The sequence below is a fragment of the Myotis myotis genome, unplaced genomic scaffold, assembly GCF_014108235.1.
Source record: "Myotis myotis isolate mMyoMyo1 unplaced genomic scaffold, mMyoMyo1.p scaffold_m19_p_1, whole genome shotgun sequence".
In the NCBI taxonomy this organism is placed as follows: Eukaryota; Metazoa; Chordata; class Mammalia; order Chiroptera; family Vespertilionidae; genus Myotis; species Myotis myotis.
Genome location: NW_023416313.1, coordinates 25,112,945 through 25,131,931, shown reverse-complemented (window position 1 = coordinate 25,131,931; position 18,987 = coordinate 25,112,945). Strand labels below are relative to the sequence as shown.

The window sequence follows — 18,987 nt, the reverse complement described above, 5'->3', positions numbered from 1 at the left end:
AGAGCGAGATAGGCTCCTGAGCAAATACTGAGGGAAAATATAGGCAGCGTGGTATTCTGCCATCATTACCATTACTAAGGACTTGCTTTCGCTCCCCTACTCATTTGCATACTTGTTGAAAGTTCAATTTTATGTCTCTGTTGCCTGATACCACATCATAGGAAGTCAATAAATATATATTGAGTGATTGAAGGAAGAGTCAAGGATTTTTTTTTTTGGGGGGGGGACCATTTTACTGGATGTTTTAATGAGCTAAAATTAGAATTATGAGTTAAAATTTACAGTATTAACCTCCAGATATCCACATTTCTTTGTTATAATATAAATTTATGATAATTAATACCTATATAATACAATACAGAGATATAATTAATATCATCAAAAATAAAAACAGATGCCCAGCTTTCTTTAATTGATAATACTCTGGCTGGTGTGGTGAGGGGTCCTTTTCAGTACAATTTTTTTTTCTTCTAAATTCCTAGAGTCCTTTGATCACCTGGTATGTGCCAGGTGTTCTGTGGACACATTGTCTATTGAAGTCTCATAGCCATCCCTAAGCCTCCTCCTCAACCATTGGGAGAATTAATCCTTCTCTTCTTCATGATACCATCTCCCATGGCACTGTAGTCATTATTTGTTTATATTTGTGTCTCCTACTAGACTATGACTTTTTCAGCTACAGAGTTTGTGTCTTCTTGAGGTGTGTATTCTCAGTACCCGGCTCAGAGTGAGAACTCTGGAAACATGTGGTCTTCATGGTGCAAATTTGACATCTGAGCCTTGTCCAAGGTTCCCAAATAGAAAGGAATAAGGTTAATTGAGCTCGTGTCTACCGGACTCTACAGATTGTTTTTGTTCTGCTCACCTGCTCTGGGAAAGCAAGGTTGGCTGGGTGATGAGGATGATGGAGGAAGGGAGGTAGGTGAGGAAGATGAAGGAGAGTTGTTGCTTGCTGCAGCTGGGGAGGAAGTTTGGCAGTGGTCTGACCCCAGACTCCCATCCCCAGCAAACCTCACACACACTTGTGCACGCAGATGCCATGGGGGACTTTTGTCTCAGAAGGAGTGCTGAGTGAGCAGGGACCAGAGAAAGTGTTTCCTTGGAAAGCTGTAACAAAGAGCTGGAGCACTAGGCCATCCACCTGGACGTAAAAATGTCATTGTCATACTGGAACCTTCTCGGTAATGTTGTGTGGTGAGATTTTTGCACATGAGGTTTCAGTCTGAAGTGAAATTAGGGAGTAATATGTATCAGGAACATCCTAGTTCCCACAGATGCATACTTGAGTTTAATTTCTTGGACATGATGGTTGGAATGGGAGAGAGTTAGGGAAAGCTGCATCTGCCATATGTCCACTTGCACATTCTTGGCTTAAAAGAACACACCAAACAAACAAACAAACAAACAAACAAACAAAAAAAAGCCCAGCCTTCATGGCTCAGTGGTTGAGCATCAACCTATGAACCAGGAGGTCATGGTTTGATAGCCAGTGAGAACACATGCCCGGGTTTCAGGCTCGATCCCCAGTGTGTGGCAGGCAGGAGGCAGCTGATCAATGATTCTTTCTCTTCACTGATGTTTTTCTCCCTCCTTCCCTCCCTCTCTTCCTCCCTCTCTCTCTCTCCTTTTCCCCTCTCCCCTTGACTCTTTAAAAAAAAAAAATCAATGGAAAAAATATCCTCGGGTGAGGATTAACAACAAATAAAATCAAATCACAGCATTATTTGGGATATAGTTTACATACCCTTCACCTGTTACAGTTGACTATAATTCAATTCAGTGGGTTTCAGTATATTCACAGAGTTGTGCAGCCAACATTATAAGTAATTTTAGAACATTTTCATCACCTCCTTAAAAATCCCCTGTGCCCACTACCAATTACTTCCCTTTTCTTCCCACCCCTCTACCTCCCACCCCCTTCTCCAGCCCTTTACAACCTCTAATCCCCTTTCTGTCTTTATAGATTTGCCTATTCTGAACATTTCAAATAAATTGAGTCAATACAATATGTGGTCTTTGAGACTGGCTTCTTTCACATAGCTTTCAAGGTTCATCCACGTTGTAGCATATATCAGTACTTTGTTCCATTTATTACTGAGTAGCATTCCATCGTATGAATATACCACATTTTACCGATCTATGTATTTATGTATCAGTTCATGGATATTTGGGTTGTCTCTACTTTGGGGCTATTATAATGCCGCTATGATCATTCATGTACAAAGTTTTGTGTGGTCATAAGTATTCATAAATCTTGGATATATAGTTAGAAGTGGAATTGCTTAGTCATAAGGCAACTCTGTGTTCCTGTGTTCAACCTTTGAGCACCTGTCCAACAGTTTTCCCATGTAGCTGTAACATTTTACATTTCCACCAGAAATGTATGAGTGTTGCAATTTCTTCACATGCTTGACAAAACTTGATATCAGTCTTTTTTATTTAGCTCTCTTATTGGTTGTGAAGTGGTATCTTGCATTGATTGATTTTCCTATGTTAAAACTTTGTATTCCTGGGGTAAATCACTCTCAATCATGGTGTATAATCCTTTATATGTTGCTGAATTCAATTTGCTAGTATTTTGTTGAGGATTTTTGCATATGTATTCATAAAAGAAATTGATGTAGTTTTCTTGTGTCTGGGGTTTGTAGTAGGGTAATACTGGTCTCATTAAACTGAGAAGTGTTCCATCTTTTCTATTTTTTCAGAAAGAATTTGTGAAGAATTGGTGATAATCATACTTTAAACATTTGGTAGCAAAGCTAGTTCTTGAGCTTTTCTTTGTGGAAAACATTTTTTTATTACTAATTCAATCTTTTCATGTGTTATAAGTCTATTCAAATTTTCTATTTCTTCTTGAGTCTGTTTTGATAGTTGTCTTTCTAGGAATTTGTCTATTATAAGCAGGTTATCTAATATGCTGGCATACAGTTGTTTATAGTATTCCCTTATAATCTTTTCTATTTCCATGAGGTCAGTAGTGATATCTACTTTTATTTCTAAGTTTGGTAAGTTGAGTTTTCTCTCTTATTTTCTTGGTCATTCTAGGCAAAGGTGTGTCAAAGTCGTTGATCTTTTTAAAGAACCACTTTGATTTTACTTATTTTCTTTTTTTTTTTCCACTTTTCCCCCCACTTATTTTATTTATTGTTTTTTTCTATTCTTCATTTCCTTTATTTCCATTTAAATCCTTGTTCTTATTTATTTCCATTCCTGCTGTGTAGGTTTTCTTTGCTCTTCTTTTTCTAGTTTCCTAAAGTGGAAGGTTAGGTTGTTGACGGCCTTTTCATTGTCTTCTTTCTGTCTCACAAGACAATTTGTGAGCTTGAATGACCAATGCTGAGTCAGTGCCTTCAGACTTCCTCCTTTGAGGACAGTGACAAGGCAACTGAATACATGAAGCAGGTACACAGAGGAGAACTGATGAGCACTGGCCTCTCCCTGTGATGGCGGCGCCCCTGTGGCACTGTGATTCTGGGATCGAAGCATGGGCTCTGCAGTCTGGCTGCCTAGGTGTGAATTCCGTCTCTGCCACTTAATCGCTGTGAAGCTTTGGGCAACTCATTTAAGTTCTTTAAGCCTCAATGTACACATTTGTAAAATAACCTCAAAGATAGTCACTACCTCATAGTGTTGTTGTCAGGAATAAATAAGCTAACATGTGATGTACTTAGCCCAGAGTTGGTACAGGGCAAATGCTCAGTAAGAATTAGCTATTCTTATGTTTTGTTGTGGTTGTTGTTAGGTCAGATGGGTCTATGCTGAGCTAACTCTATGTAAGGTAGCTACAGAGCCCTGAGTTGTATTTCCAGTAGTTTGTACTTGGCTGACCATCCATGACCTCACCCGAACATGCTACCAGGATGAACCTCACCTCTGTTTGCTACCAGGTGCTGAGACAGATTTCCTACTGGATGTGGCAGCCCTGGATGTTACTTTCAAACAAGAGCTCTTTTCTTAGGATGAGCACAGACATTACTTACTTGATCATCCATCCAGACTTTAACGATGAGATGAGAACAACAGCAGGAAGTATTTTCCTAAACAAATTTGAAATGAACTCAGGAGGGGAGAATCATAAATCATGAAAATGGCATCACTAGCCCAGCCAGTGTTGCTCAGTGGTTGAGTATCAACCTATGAACCAGGAGGTCACAGTTCAATTCCCAATCAGGGCACATGCCCAGGTTTGGGGCTGGATCCTCAGTGTTGGGTATGCAGGAGGCAGCTGATTGATGATTCATTCTCATCATTGATGTTTCTATCTCTCTCTCTCCCTCCCTTTCTCTCTGAAATCAACAAAAATATATTTAAAAAAAGAAAGAAAGAAATGCTATCCCTGAAAAATTCTAATTTCAGTTTTGTAAGACCTCAGGTTCTCCTCCTGAGGTGGGGGGCAGAAATGCCCCTCTCTGAACCCCCTTTAGGACGTCATGTTCAAGTCTTGTTATCTGAGGCTTTATGGGGGTAGCATGTTCTCATTGCAGCTTCAAGGCACACGGCTGCCATTATGTACCTGACGGGCATTTCTCAGGAATAAATAAAAGTACGGACATTGTGATTTTCATCCTTCAACCAAAGAATGACCATTATTTTTACAAGAAGAAAAGGGCTATGGATCAATGCTATTCTGGAACCTTGAGTTAGCCTCCTTAAACATATAAATATAGCTACCTGTAGTTATTTATGAATGGTATTAGCTAAGATAATCTCAAACCTTCAAACAAAGCAGTATTTTATTAACTATAGCTAGGTATTTTTATGTTGTTATCATTTGAATATAAATATTAAAATAATAGGCAAGCATTATTTTAATAAGTTGCTTCTCTTCCTGAAAATGTAGAATACTTTCATGCATACTGCATATTTTTTCCTCGCAGCATATCTGAGGTTGGTATAGGGAAATAGTTATTTCCATTTTACCTATAGGAAAAAGAAATAAAATATTCTTTTTATAAAAAACATCACTAAGTAGAAAATATGTGGATACACACACACCTTTACACCTGCTTTTTTCCTGGCCCCAAAGGTTCAAAGAAATTAGAAAATACTAGGGAAAACATGAAGAGAAGAACTCAATCTGCAAACTGTTAATTAGCTTTCTTTGGTACATAAATCAAGAAGTTAAATTATATCCAAAGTTAGGTGAAAAGTATATTTGTTTTTTTGAAAGACTGAATTTAGTATGAATAGCCAGAAATATTAATAATAGTAAATTTCATTTATTTCTTCATATGTGGAGCATGCCATTCTTGTTCTTTGTGTAGCCATGCACATAATTATATAAGGATGTGAAAGATGGGCACATGAGGTGTTGAGGAGCCTGCAGGCCGTGGGTTCTAAATTTAGACAAATAGTGTGGCCTGGGATCAGCAGCACACATATCTCTCCAGGTTTGTAGTTCAATATTAGTAATCAGTATTGGCTGTCAACTATTTCCCAAAACTTTTAGGCCATTAGCACTGTATATTATTTTTAGTCTGTCCAGCATGGCTAGGTGATTGAGCATCGACCTATGAACCAGGAGGTCACGGTTCGATTCCCAGTCAGGGTGCATGGCCCGGTTGCAGGCTACATCCCCAGTGTGGGGCGTGCAGGAGACAGCCAATCAATGATTCCCTCTCATCACTGATGTTTCATGAGCACTGTTTCTCTCCCTCTTCTTTCCTCTCTGATATCAATAAATGATATTTTTTTAAAGAAAAAAAGAATGACAAGATATCAAGTTAAGCTACACACACACTGAGGCAGATGTAAAGGTGTGTGTGTGTGTGTGTGTGTGTGTGTGTGTGTGTGTGTACTCTACATCATATCTAGACACTGGGTTTTGATAGGAAAGGAATGGATTGTGTAGAGGTGAAATCACTAACCACAGGAACATCTCAGTTCCCGCGACTCTGATTCATTCTAGTTTCCTTTTTGTATCATTCAGTTTCATCTGCTAATCCTCAGTAAAAGTTCCACTCTGGTGTAAAAGAGCTAGGGGATGACCCTTGATCATCTAAGGTTGCTACCTCCTGGGGGAGCACAAGGACTAAGTTTTGGTGGCTGTTGGGATTTTAGGTCCCTTCCACTCCAGTGACTGGTTAAAGAAGTACTGGCACCAACTGCTGGGATCCAAAATTAATCCGAGTCCCTGTTTGTTATTTAGATTTCTATTTAAAAATTCAATTTGAATAAAGTTGAACATATTTTTTATGTTTATTGGCCATATAATTTTATTTTTCTGCGAACTGTCCATTCTTACCTTTGCTCATATTTATTGTTATCTTTTTCTTACTTTTGTAAGAGCTCTCACATATTAAGAAAATTGACTCTTCATTGTATGTGCTGCAACCCACCTCATTTGTAGTTGTCTTTTATTTCATTTTAGTAAATATTTCTGAATTCTATTTAATGCTCAGTTCTTGATAGAAAGAAAAGTTTAAGTTGAAATTTAGATAAATTCTCAGTGTCAACCTTAGCTACTATGTTTGGTTGTTTAATTTTTCAACCCAAGTTCAGTTACTAACTGATGTCTCTTTTGGCACATATGTATGTTCATATAGAGTCTAAAATGGAGATTTTTTAAATATAATAATTTCTACTTCTTCATTTCTAAGGGTGTCCCAAAATTCACGCAAGAAGTAATTTTGATAGAAAACACGGTTTATAATTAAAAATTGTAAATTTTTTATTGAGTCATAAAGTATACAGTATAGGGTTATGTATGGAATAGCACATCGGGTAAATGGCCTCCACGGCTTTGTTGGCACATGCCCAAAGCCGTGGTCTTCATTGGTCTTCATTGTCCCTGCTCCTGGGCCATAATTGGTACTTGGTAATGCTTATCAAATTGAAGGGATTGAAATCAAAGGGCAACATATATTAGAATCTGATTCAATAAGCCAAGTAAAATTAGGCTTTTATTTGTTGTTGTTGTTGTTGTTGTTGTTGTTGTTAATGCTCATGCAAAATTCAAATCTTGCGTGAATTTTGGGACACCCTTTATAAGAGACGTAAATACCATTATTGGCATTCTGTTTCCTCATTTAACCATGATTTTTTTTTTTTGTAGTTTTACTTCCAATCAATGCATTAGTGACAACCACTCAAAAGAAACTTAATAAGTAGTTACTATTAATCACATGCTTCTCTGTTTGAGGGGTGTATCTATTTCCTCTTCATAAAAGCGTGTTTTCACAGAAAGGTGTATTTCCAATTTAAAAAATTGTCCATTTGAGTAATTACAAGAAGTCATGACACTATTATTTTCATTAACACTTCAGATCAAAGTGATTTTCATATAAATCTTTTCATAGTTTCACTTGGAGCTCGGGAACTGATGATTTCAGTGTTGGCATTTCTAAAAACATACTGTTAATAAGCTGCTTCCTTGCCATGTCTTGGCTTCCTTGTCTGTAAAACGGAGCTGGAGAAATGATGCTTTCCACCACTGAGGTGTCAGAGGCACATATGCATTTCAAATCAGAAGCCTGGAATCAATCCGGTAGCACTGAAGAGGCACATACACGCATGTTCCCACTAGTCAGAGATAGCAGCTGGCCATGTGCTTTTCCTCCCCCCTAATGACTCCATAGCTGTTCACCAAACAGCTCAAGAGATTGAACATTGAGGTCTTTGTTTCACAATGATTCTTCTATTTATTACTTAAGGATTAATTTGTGTGTGTGTGTGTGTGTGTGTGTGTGCGTGAGAAAGAGAGAGAGAGAGAGAGAGAGAGAGAGAGAGAGAGAGAGAGAGAGAGAGAGACATTGATTTGTTGTTCCACATATTTATGCACTCATTAGTTGATTCTTGTATGTGCCCTGACCAGGGATCAAACTTGCCACCTTGGCTTATTAGGACAACGTTGTAACCAATTGAGCTACCTGGCCAGAGCTCACAGTGATCCTTAAGCTAAAATTTCTTATTATGATGTATGGCTCCATGTTGTAACTCAAAAATATTTTACCAATAGTTTGAAATTCTTATCACAAGCAACTATTGAGCCCAGTTTAGTGAATTTCTGTGTGTATTCGCTGGGCAGGGGAGAGAGGTTGAAAGCAAATGCCTTGGATAGACCCCAGAGGTAGCTATCATCTTGTCATGCAAGCAAATGACAACTATGTGAACAAACAAACAAAAAACTGACTACCGGTGTCCAGTATCTCATTTATTACAAGACTGCCTTAAACTTTGTGTATAAGTTTTAATTTTCAAATGTGGACTTAGAGTTTATGTATACCAGAAGCAATTGCTATTTAGGCAACGTTGTGATGAAACAGGAACTTCCATCCATTTTGCAAGTCTGATTGCAAATGACAAGCACAGCCATTGCCAAATCTATAAAGAAGGAAGGGATGCTCTAAGCAACGTGGCAGTAGAGTTGTTTGCAGAAAAGCAGATACATGGGTAAGAAGCCTCTTCGAAGGAGTTAGGAAGGAAAACAAGGGTCTGCTTAGAGAAAAGAGATGGTAGTCCTGGGGGTTTTGCGCGTGGGTGTGGATCTATTGAGGTTGAGAGGAACAAAGGGAAATTACCAAAGATTTGCAGTTCATGATCAAAAGCTTGGAGTGAATGGATGACCAAGGATCATATCGAATTCCCTTCATAGGGGTAACATGATCCCAGCCATACTTAGGGTAGACATTTCCTTCTAACCACTCTCAGGATGGTTACAGGGAACGTGGTTAGCAGGGAGGAGAACAAGGGGGTGGAGGTGGGAGGTTGTGCATGGTTAATGCTGAGCTCAGTCTGAGAGAGGAAAGGACGAGAACGGGCAGAACTTAATGACGGACTGAAAAGGAGAGGATGGGGCTTAAACAAAGAGATTTATTTTATCAAATCATTTTAAATTGATGGTCAAAGTTATATATGCTAAAGTTATATAACAAATGTATATGTGTATAATGTTAAAATGCAGAAGTGCATAAAAAGGAAAACTTTAAATCACCCATATTCAATACTTTTACTACCCAGAGACAACCACTGTCAATATTTTGTTATATTTTTCTAGTTTTTATTTCCATAGTATCAATTGAGATTAAGTGATCCATGCAGTTTTATGTGTATTTTCTTAGTCTTACCTAAAACCTTTACTCAGGACATTAAAATTCTTCATAAATGTAACTTTTAGTAGCTTGTATACCACCATTTATTTAACTATTCCTTTAAGGTCAAGGATTTGGGTAGCTACAGAGTTTTTATTAAAAATTCCAAGATAAGAATCTTTTGTATGTAAACTTTATTTTTTTATTATTTCTTTAGTGTGGATTCTTAAAGACATAATTAGTAAGTGAAGACAGTGAACATTTCCAGGGCTCTTCATATGTATTAGAAAGTCTCTTTTTAAAAGAATGTTTTTGATCAATTTATACTTACCTTACTGAGTAATGATATTTTAGCATTATTCACTTTAAGTATTTGCGAATTCACCCTGGCCTGTGTGGCTCAGTTGATTGGGTGTCGTCCTATGCCCTGAAAAGTTGCTGTTTTGATTCCTGGTCAAGGGCACATGCCCAGGTTTGGGGCTCAATCCTCAGTAAGGGGCGTGCCGGAGGCAACTGATAGATGTTGGGCTCTCACATCTATTAGTATGTTTGTCTTCTCCCTTCTTCTCTTAAAAAAAATTAATAAACTATTATTTTTAAAAATATTTGCTAATTTTATTGATTAAAAGTGAAATTGTTTATAATATTTGGCTTTAATATACATTATTTGCTTACCAATGTGTGATTGAACATTTTGTTGGGTTTGAAAGTCATTTGTAATTCCTAAAGAGAGACATTAAAATATAAATAACATACACACACACACACACACATACACACACACACATACATAGATTTGAGTGTGTGTGTGTATCATGTATAAATTAATTGGCATTCTTTATGTTATTAGCTAACAGGATATCTAACTTGATGAATAGTATTTATATACATATATTTTCATTGATTTCAGAGAAGAAGGGAGAGGGAGAGAGATAGAAACATCAATGAGAGAAAATCATCGATTGGCTGCCTCCTACACGGCCCCCCACTGGGTTTGGAGCCCATAACCAGGGCATGTGCCATTGACCGGACTCAAACCTGGGACCCTTCAATTCACAGGCTGATGCTCTATCCACTGAGCCAAACCGGCTAGGGCTAATATGCTTTTTAATGGAGGAATGGAAAGCAAGTAATGTAATTATGAGGAGTGGACGTACAGGGGCAAGAGAAGAAGATTCTAGACCTCGGTCGGTGTTGAGGGACAGAGAGAAACAGGGTCAATAACAAAAATTATGCAAAAGCAGGTCATAGTAATGAGGGGGACCGAGTAAGAATAGGGTTATGAAGCCCAAGATGAAAAGAGTATGGACTAGAGAGGCCTTCAGAGTGGAGAATGAGGGAGGGGCCCACTCATTACATCCCCCAACTCTACTGTCCACGAGACCTTGGGAGCTTCCCAAAAGGTTTCCAGGCCGCTCTTATTTATGACGCCTTTGTTTCCCTCAAATTTGGCCGTGTCCTCTAGAGTATGGACCTTTTGTATGATCACTCCCACCCCAACCCAGCCAGTGTGTCTCTTAAATTTGTGTTTTATCCTTTTAATAATGTAAGTTGCTGTGACTATATTTTGATATTTTGTTGCTTCTTGGCCCTGAAGTCAGTTGTCCATAGTGTACACATTCTTTTTTGTTAAAGAACAATGAAAGTACCAGAGGAAACTGGAAATGGGGAGACCGCAGAATTCATGCACAATCTGTTTAGCAATGAAGTTCAGGACAGAGGGCATAGGTTGCCTAAAACCTACATTTTTAAAAATAACATTTTAATATGCTGCCTGGTGATTAGCAGCACCCCACACTATATGCCTGTTTGTGTGTTTACTCTTTATAACTCAACGCAATGCCATGAAAAAACATTTTGACGTGGTATTATGGTACCACCCTTCTCACAATGCTCAGGCTGAAAATATTAGTCATCCCGGATACTGTCATCATACATGCCATCCATTAAACCAGCTCTGTGAACTCTGCCTTTAAAATGCAGCCCAAAGTTAACGTCTCACCAGCCCAGCATTACCACTCTCGGGGAGGCCACCATCGTCCCATCCCCTGGGTGACCGGAACAACCTCCCGAACTACCCCTCTGCTTCCTCTTTTGCATGCCTCTGATTTCTTCTCCGCCAGAGTGATCTTAAGAAAAAGAAAATCACATCACGTCACTTCGCTGCTCAGAATCTTCCGATAGCTCAATAGAACCCAGAGTCCTTTTGTATAAGGCCCTCATCTGGCCCTCTCCTGCTGCCCTGCCCCTTTCCTGCTGTTCTTCAGATACCCCAAGCTACCCCCTAGCGGAGTCTCTCCTTCCCTCTTCTGGAATCCTTTTGCTCTGGGTCTCCAAACATCAGGTCCCTACTCAAGAAAGGAATTCCCTGACCACCCCAACCAGAACAGCCCCCATCCCCCCTCCTAACCCTGCTTTATTGTTCCTCATAGCATTTATCACTCTGCTCCCCCAAAACATATATATTTGCTTGTTTAGTATGTTTCCCCAACATGATGGGAAGGACCTCCTTGTCTCTCTTGGTCAGCACCATCTCCAGGGTCGCCACACATAGTAGGGGATCAGTAACCATCTGTTGAATGATTGAATAACTCATATAACCAATTCAAAATCGGGTGTCTTGCAAAGTTACTATTTGCTCATAGTAAATTAGGCTCATTGTGCCTAAACGATTTGCTCCAGTACTATTTTATGTTGTTCTTTTTTTGGAATGCACACTCCTTGCTAATTTTAGCACCCTATCTAAACTGATCAGCCTTCCATGTTTTTAAGTGATGACTTAACCTGTGCTCACAGATCCACAGGTGCCAGTTTTAATCCATTAGATTTTTTTTGCATGGTTTCTACTATTTCCATATTTCTTTTTTTAACCTTTATTGTTGAAAGTATTACATATGTCCCCTTTCCCCCCCATTGACCCCTTCTAGGTCTCCTCCCACCCTCGTCGCCTCCACCACAGGCCTTCACCATCCATATTATTTTTTAAATTTCTTTAGAATATCTACTTTTATGCTCCCAAAAAGTAAGAGCTTATTTTAGAAAGTAGTAAAATAATATGTTGAACAGATAATTCAAAAAAGTGTTCTTAGTCTTTTAAAGATAACATAACTTACGCAATACCTTGCCAGCTATTCAAGCCTCTGACAAGATTCCATTTCCTGGTTGATTAAGATATCATACTTATAAAAATATATTACAGTTAAGATTAATACCAATATTGATAATACCTAATTCTTAAAATAAAGAAATTCTTCAGGAAAAAGTGTCATTGTTGTTTTTAATTACAAAGTGAATAGAACAGAAAATTGCATATTTTAAAGTTGTGGGCCTGTGACTGCCCATGGTGGTACCTAAAACTACTGTAAATCAATTGCAGTTCCAGACGTTTCTTTCCGTAAGCTTTCCATACGGTCACTTGACAATGCTCTCTACCCGACTCCATAGCTCTTCATATCCACACAGCACACGGTGCTTCATTTTGTCTAGTATGTTATATGTTCTCACTGACATTTAATTGTCTCTCCAAGAACATTATTAGCTTCTCGTTAATAGAGATCACATCAGGTCTAGGTCTTGGACTGCATTTCCCACACACCCTCCCCACACGCACCCAGAGCTTGAATCTACCTTGAAGTCATTATTGAAAGTACCCAGTAAACACCCACTGAAATGGAAAAGAATTCTACTTGGTAAATCTAGAATGCTAGGGGATTTCTGTGGCCATTTTGTAGAAATTAGTAAAACGCCATTTAATTATTAATAATACTTGGCTAAAGCACACACTTCCTGAGCTCTTGTTAACCTCACTGCCCGTTCTAAGGAGGGAACATCTGCTGCTATCTTATGACTTAATGTAGCCAGCTTTTCTCTAGTGGAACATGCGTTTGAACTTGTACACATCATGTATGACTTTGTAATAGGTGTCTCCTCTCTCCACTACATTCAATATTTATTCTGAACTTCCTCTTTTAAAAAGAAAGTCTGTGAAACTACCACAGGATATATAAAGACTGGTAATTGCATAGCTTATCAGACACTACAGTTTGCTATGTTAAAGGGGCAGAAGGAATCACTATAAAACCTAACAGGCTTCTGAGAATCAATGATGAATGCTGCCTAGAATGGAGGAAGAGTTTGGGGAGTGGGGAGGGAGATACAAAGAGAATTGTCTTTAGATTTAAACTAGATTTTGTGGCTTTTTAAAGTATTGGTTTCACTCCCCAAGCATTAAAGTTTTTCCTATCTGGCTCCAAAGGTACCACCTCCAAAATTCCCAAGCTTTTCCATAAGTACAGAAATGCCTGTCACTAGCAGGGTCAGAGGAGAAAGGTGAAGGGTGGGTAGGTAAATAGAGAGACGGGTGTGGGGAAGAAAGAAAGAGGAGGAGGAGGAAAGAAGGAAGACATGGCACACACACATTCCTGCTCTTTTTCCATGCTGCCTTTTCTCCTTCGCTCTTTCACAGCCCAGCGTACTACATATTTTACGGATTTATCCACTCAGTGCCCTCTCCCCCACGGGTTTGTAGGGCTCACCAGGGCAGGGATTTTTATCTGTTCTGCTCACTGCTGTCGCCCCCGTACGTAGAACAGTGCCTGGCATTTAAAAGGCACTTGATAATATTGACTGAGTGAATGAAATACACAAATGTTAACTACTATTATAATTTTACTCTTTAAAACAATTGTACCGATTGAGAAGATACAATTTTAAGTTTTAAATCGAAAGCTTTCAGATCCTTTCCTAATGTCCAGATCAGATAAACTCTTCATCCCAGATGTGGCAATTACTTGATTCTTCCTGCTGATACTCACATTGATGGGGTATTTAACAAATTAATAGACTACGGTGGCTTTAACCATACAGGTTGATGAAATTATATACCGGTTTATAAAAGCAGAGACAGGCTTCTGGTCTAAAGCAGTGATGGACGTGGGCAGGTAACGGGATGTAAACAACGCATATAGCCGCAGTGACTACCTTGACATTATTGGTGTTTTATGAGTTTATTTATTTTCTGACTCCCAACTGGAATAAAACTCCAGAGAGCAGGGATTTTTTATTATTACTTTTAGTAAATGTTGCCATCCTGAGCACCTAAAATAGGAAATGGCACAGGGTAGAAATTCAATAATTATCCTAGAATATTGAATGCTGTGAACGAGATTAAATCCAAATATAAGAAAACAGTGCCTGTCGCTGAGGCCAAGTCCTTGTTATAATTTTGCCATTCTCCCTGTGGGTTCTGTGTGCCGTGCACGTTCTTTAGAACTCTCAGAAGGATAGCATGCCCTCATCTCTTTGAGCTTACTTTCCTGGTGTGGTTGGTTAGTTTCGTGGCCAACCACTGTTGCTAACACCATCAGTACAGTGGCTTTAGTTCCAATCTTGGACACCTTTTCAGATGGAGACTGGTACTTCAGTGTGTGTGTGTGTGTGTACAGAATCTTCCTCTTATGCTGTAGTCATACATTAATACAATAAACAATTTCAGCAAAGGTTTTCAAATTCTAGATAGTGTAAAATCTACTTCTGAAAAAGTATATACTGTTATATAGAAAACAAACACACATTCACTTGATCTTTACATCAACTCTATCTTAGCCTCTAGGTATTTTAAAACACTAAAAAATATATATAATGCTACTCTTAGTAGGATGTAAAGGTGACCTTACTAATTATTACTTCTATTTAAAATAGACCACAGGACAGTTTCCTGCTTTCCTGTTATGTATTCACCAGGGCTGCACTTCCTCCTCTCCCAGAAGGTTCTGAGTATTGTTGTTGTTTTTTTTCAAATCTACCATAGAGCTTATCTGGTCTCAAGCTTCTATTTTCCACCTGTATTTTTTCTTTTTCTTTTTCCTACAGCCCCAGGCCTCAGATTGGCCTGCTGTCACTCCACTCTAAAAAAAAAAAAAAAAAAAAAAAAAAAAGGCTTCTTAAGACAAAAGGTCACTCCTCTAGGGATGACTTAAGCTGTTGTAAGTCAGATCTCTCAGAAGACATGTCCACTATGATGCCGTGGATGTAGTTTTATGCATTTGCCTCCATTGAGGACTATGGAGTAGGAGTCAATGCCAGTGGCAGTGGAAGGAGAGTGGCCTTTACTTTTAATGTGTACTTTCCTATATTGTTTGAATTCTTTAGAACTAGTTTCTTACAAAGACCATATCTTTCATCAGAACCTAGCAATTTCGTTTTAAACAATATTTAACACACTTATAGTCTTAGACTTGTTCTGGATTTTGACCCTGTACTAACCCTCTGGCATTTTCTAGTTACTATCGATAGCTTTAGATTATATTATTTGGAAGTAATAAAACTGTCTCTTTAAAAAAAAAATAGAGGTAGGTAAATAAATTTAAAACTTTCTTGTTCACTCTGGCCTTTCTGCTTCCCCTCCAGGCTACTTCAAATTGCTGTGGCTTATAGAATTTAGTAAGGCTAACAATTACAGAATAACTGCGAAGGGAAAACTGGAGACCACAGCTTTGAATCTTTGTTTTAGGAAGAGTTACAGATGGGTTTCTCTCTTTACATGCCATGGAGCTCATTTTATTCCTGGTTCAGAAGATGTGTATTCCCAGATGTCACGTGGTATTCAGGAGCCGTCCTGAGTCCCCCTGTCCCTCTGATCTCCCCGTTGCCTGGACCCACAGACTCAGCCTCTAGATGAGGTTCCATCTCCTAACTGCCTGACAAGGGGTGCATTTACTCCGCAAGTCCTTCTGATCAGACTTCACATACAGACTGTTTTTGTTATCAGTGAATCCTGTCTTAACCACTCCCTTCTTTTTCTCTACTTTTTCTTTTTTTTTTTTTTCTTTTACCAGTAAATCCATTTGCAGCTCAAAATTGATAAAACAAAATGAGTTTGTTTATGCCATATTTTTGCCTGTATCCTTTTTTCCTTCCAGGCTTATCATAAACGGGATTGTTGGTAATGATTATGAGGAATGATAAAGGGTCCTCAATCCAGATCATTTACCCTAGAAATAATAAAAAAGAAAAGTAACCTTTTCTAAAACTATAACATTTCTAAGAAGCCATAGTAACATTTTTTGAGAACTTCCTATATGCCAAGAAATTTTCTGAGTGCTTCACACGAATTCTTTCATTCAATCCCCACAACAACCCGGGGGAAGTAGGAATTACTGTTTTTCTTGTCTGCGCCAAGCGGTACAGGTTGTGGGCACCCGTCTTATTCTAGGAAGGTGGATTTAAACATCATTTGTTTCCTTCTAGTCAGTATTTGTGTTTGAATAAAATATTTCAGTTAAATTTCTTTCTCTGTCTTCTGGGGTCTTTTCTTATAGTAGCATTTCCATGAAGTTTTCCGGCTGCTGTTGAGCACTTTGTATCTGGCAGTTTGAACACCTCCCTTCTTTCCGTACCACCCACTCCAAGCTCATTCCAGGTGCCCTTAGCAAATGACTCCCAAGGCATTTAAGTGGCCAAAGCTCACTGACCAATGAGGAGCCGGGTGCCGTATTAGCAGAGTCACGCAGTTCCTGGGATCAGGAGCGAAGGTTGCTTAAGCAAAGCTTTTGTTACTATTAGCCTGCCGCATCCAGATTTCAGGACTGGAAAGGTAGGGGGATGCCTTATTTGCTTAAACTGTATGAGAGGACGAGATGGTTGTGTTTGGTTAAAGTAATTCAGATCAGGTCGAATAAACAAATGATCCGTTTTGTTTGTTTTTAATTGAAGGCCAAAAAAAAAAAAAAGTGAAGTTTCTGAGAATGTCAAATACTGTACCATTTACTTTCTAGCAGCAAAACCAAAATTCTTAAGTTACAAACTAAAAAAAAAAGTTCATCCAACAGCTAAATAGACTAAAAGCTAGGTCTCTGCAAAGTCATTATTTCATAAATTGTTGCTATTTTAACTGTGAGAGAGAAAGCAGGAATTTATCAATAAGGCTCACACTTGTTTTCTATAATCTTTTCAGAGTCTGTCTCTGTAGAAGAAATCTGTTACTTTAAGATGTGAGATAAAGAAAATAAAACTAAGTTAATGGAATCAGCATTATAATACTTACTACATAAAGGTTAGCAACAATGGCATTTTCTCTGAGAAAAGTTCTGGTGTAAGAAGATGCTTGTATCAATCACTTTTTCAAACCAAGAGTAAAGTTTATGAAATGGAATTAGTTATGTGTAGATTATATGCTTTAAAGACTACAAATAAATTTCACTTTCATTATAAAGAGTAGGTTAGTTATATTTTATATGCTATTTGAGATTTGTTCTAATATTGACTTGAAGAAACAAGAAAAATAGAATCAGATTGCTATCAGAAAATGGAGCAATTTTAATAGCATTGGAAGCTAATCCTCCAAAGAAAAACCTTCCTCATTATGAACAAAATGAAAAATCGGTGTTGCAACAAAATGTATACATAAGAAATGTATGTTGTTATTATTATCAAAAGCCTACATCTAATGTTTACTATTAGAAGGTAAATTTGAGTTCAAAAAAAAGTATAACTGGTTTCCCATTATGGCTTTATCCCAAAGATGGCTTAATATGGGTTGTATTTTATAACAGAAATTAACTAATACATTTTTTTAAAGATATAAGAGATGGTACCATTTGGTAAAATTTAAAAAAGTATTTAGTTAAAATGCTATTTTTGTTTAATTTATAGAGAGAATTTTTTAACGCATATATCACTAAGTATAAATGCCCAATAATTTAAATTATCTCAGATTCCCCCTTTTCTTATTATTTTTACATAGTCGTTTAAAGATTTTTGCATCCGGAAACTTTTTACTTTTATTAGATTTATTCAAAATGCCACTTTATGGCAAGTCACTCTCAAGATCTTCCGTGTAGCCTTGCTCTGGCTGACTCCTTGTGGGAGGTGGATGGGATTGACCAATAATCACAGAGTTAACAATTCACAGCAGAGAATCCTTGCTAGCCATCTTCTCCAGCACAAGTAAATGCTGTTTCTCAATTCCAAGCTGAGGGTCAAAGGTTTTAGACTAACTTCACAGATCAGAGGTCAGGCATGAATTGCTGCAATTTGTAGTTCAATTCTGCCGATATGACAGAATTTCACAGCTACGATGATTGCTTTTTTTCCACTTCTGCACACAGGCCAGGCCAGGCAGTTAACAGTGTAATTTGTACAAGTCGGCCCTTGGCACCCAAGTTTAATGAGTAACTAGCTGGTGCCTTAGGTTTCACTGGTACAAGGTGCATATTATAAAAAGGGTCAAATGTTAATGCACAAAGACTGAGGGGGGTGGGGAGCGATAGCTCAATAACCACCACCTATGAATCATATGTAAAGGATTAGTAACCTGTATTTATTTTTAAAATTCTGTTTCTATAGTGTGCATGTTAGTATGTTCCTTTCCTTGCAACTAAAAGAGGTAGGTAATTTTTTTAAATGTAGCAAGGAAGAATAGCCTGATTAGAAGTTATTGACTGAGCAGTAGAAAGTGAAATTGTGGGCTCTGTTTACTCCTTTGGTGGGTCTCTGTGATTTCTCAAAAGCTTTCCAAAGTGGGACAGGTTTTGCAAGAAGCTGGGGAACAACTTGGATAACCAGGGATTTCTGAATCTATGTTTATGAGTCTCCGACATTCTCCACTCTTCTACCAAAAAGTTGAACTCCCAGGTTGAGAATATCTTTTACTGCTTATGGTTGAATTCTGGGACTCTTGAAAAAAAATTCTTAGACAGTAGACCTTGAGTCATAAATAACTCTAAGGCTGCAATATAAATTCATAAAAACTCACCATTTTTGTTACATCACAACTTCTACCCTTCCAGACACGGGTGCAGAAGCAAATGGATTCTTCCATAGAGCAGAATAGCTAAGAGCACAGAGTCTGGCCTCAGGACGCCTAGGTTGTTTTTTGTTGTTGTTGTTGTTGTTTTGTTTGTTTTTTAAATATATTTTATTGATTTTTTACAGAGAGGAAGGGAGAGGGATAAAGAGC

At 38.1% G+C, this 18,987-nt stretch overlaps 1 protein-coding gene across 11 annotated transcripts in view; it reads left to right on the top strand.

Moving 5' to 3' along the window:
• Positions 1–18,987, top strand: part of RBM47 (RNA binding motif protein 47) — a 155,576-nt gene that overhangs the window by 97,723 nt on the left and 38,866 nt on the right. Inside the window, exon 1 of one of the 11 annotated variants that reach the window (XM_036332090.1) lies at positions 16,600–16,623. The exons of the other annotated variants lie outside the window; for them this stretch is intronic. The gene's annotated coding sequence lies outside the window, so the exon portion shown is untranslated. Of the gene's footprint in view, positions 1–16,599; positions 16,624–18,987 lie in introns of those variants that run through there. 11 annotated transcript variants of the gene reach the window in all.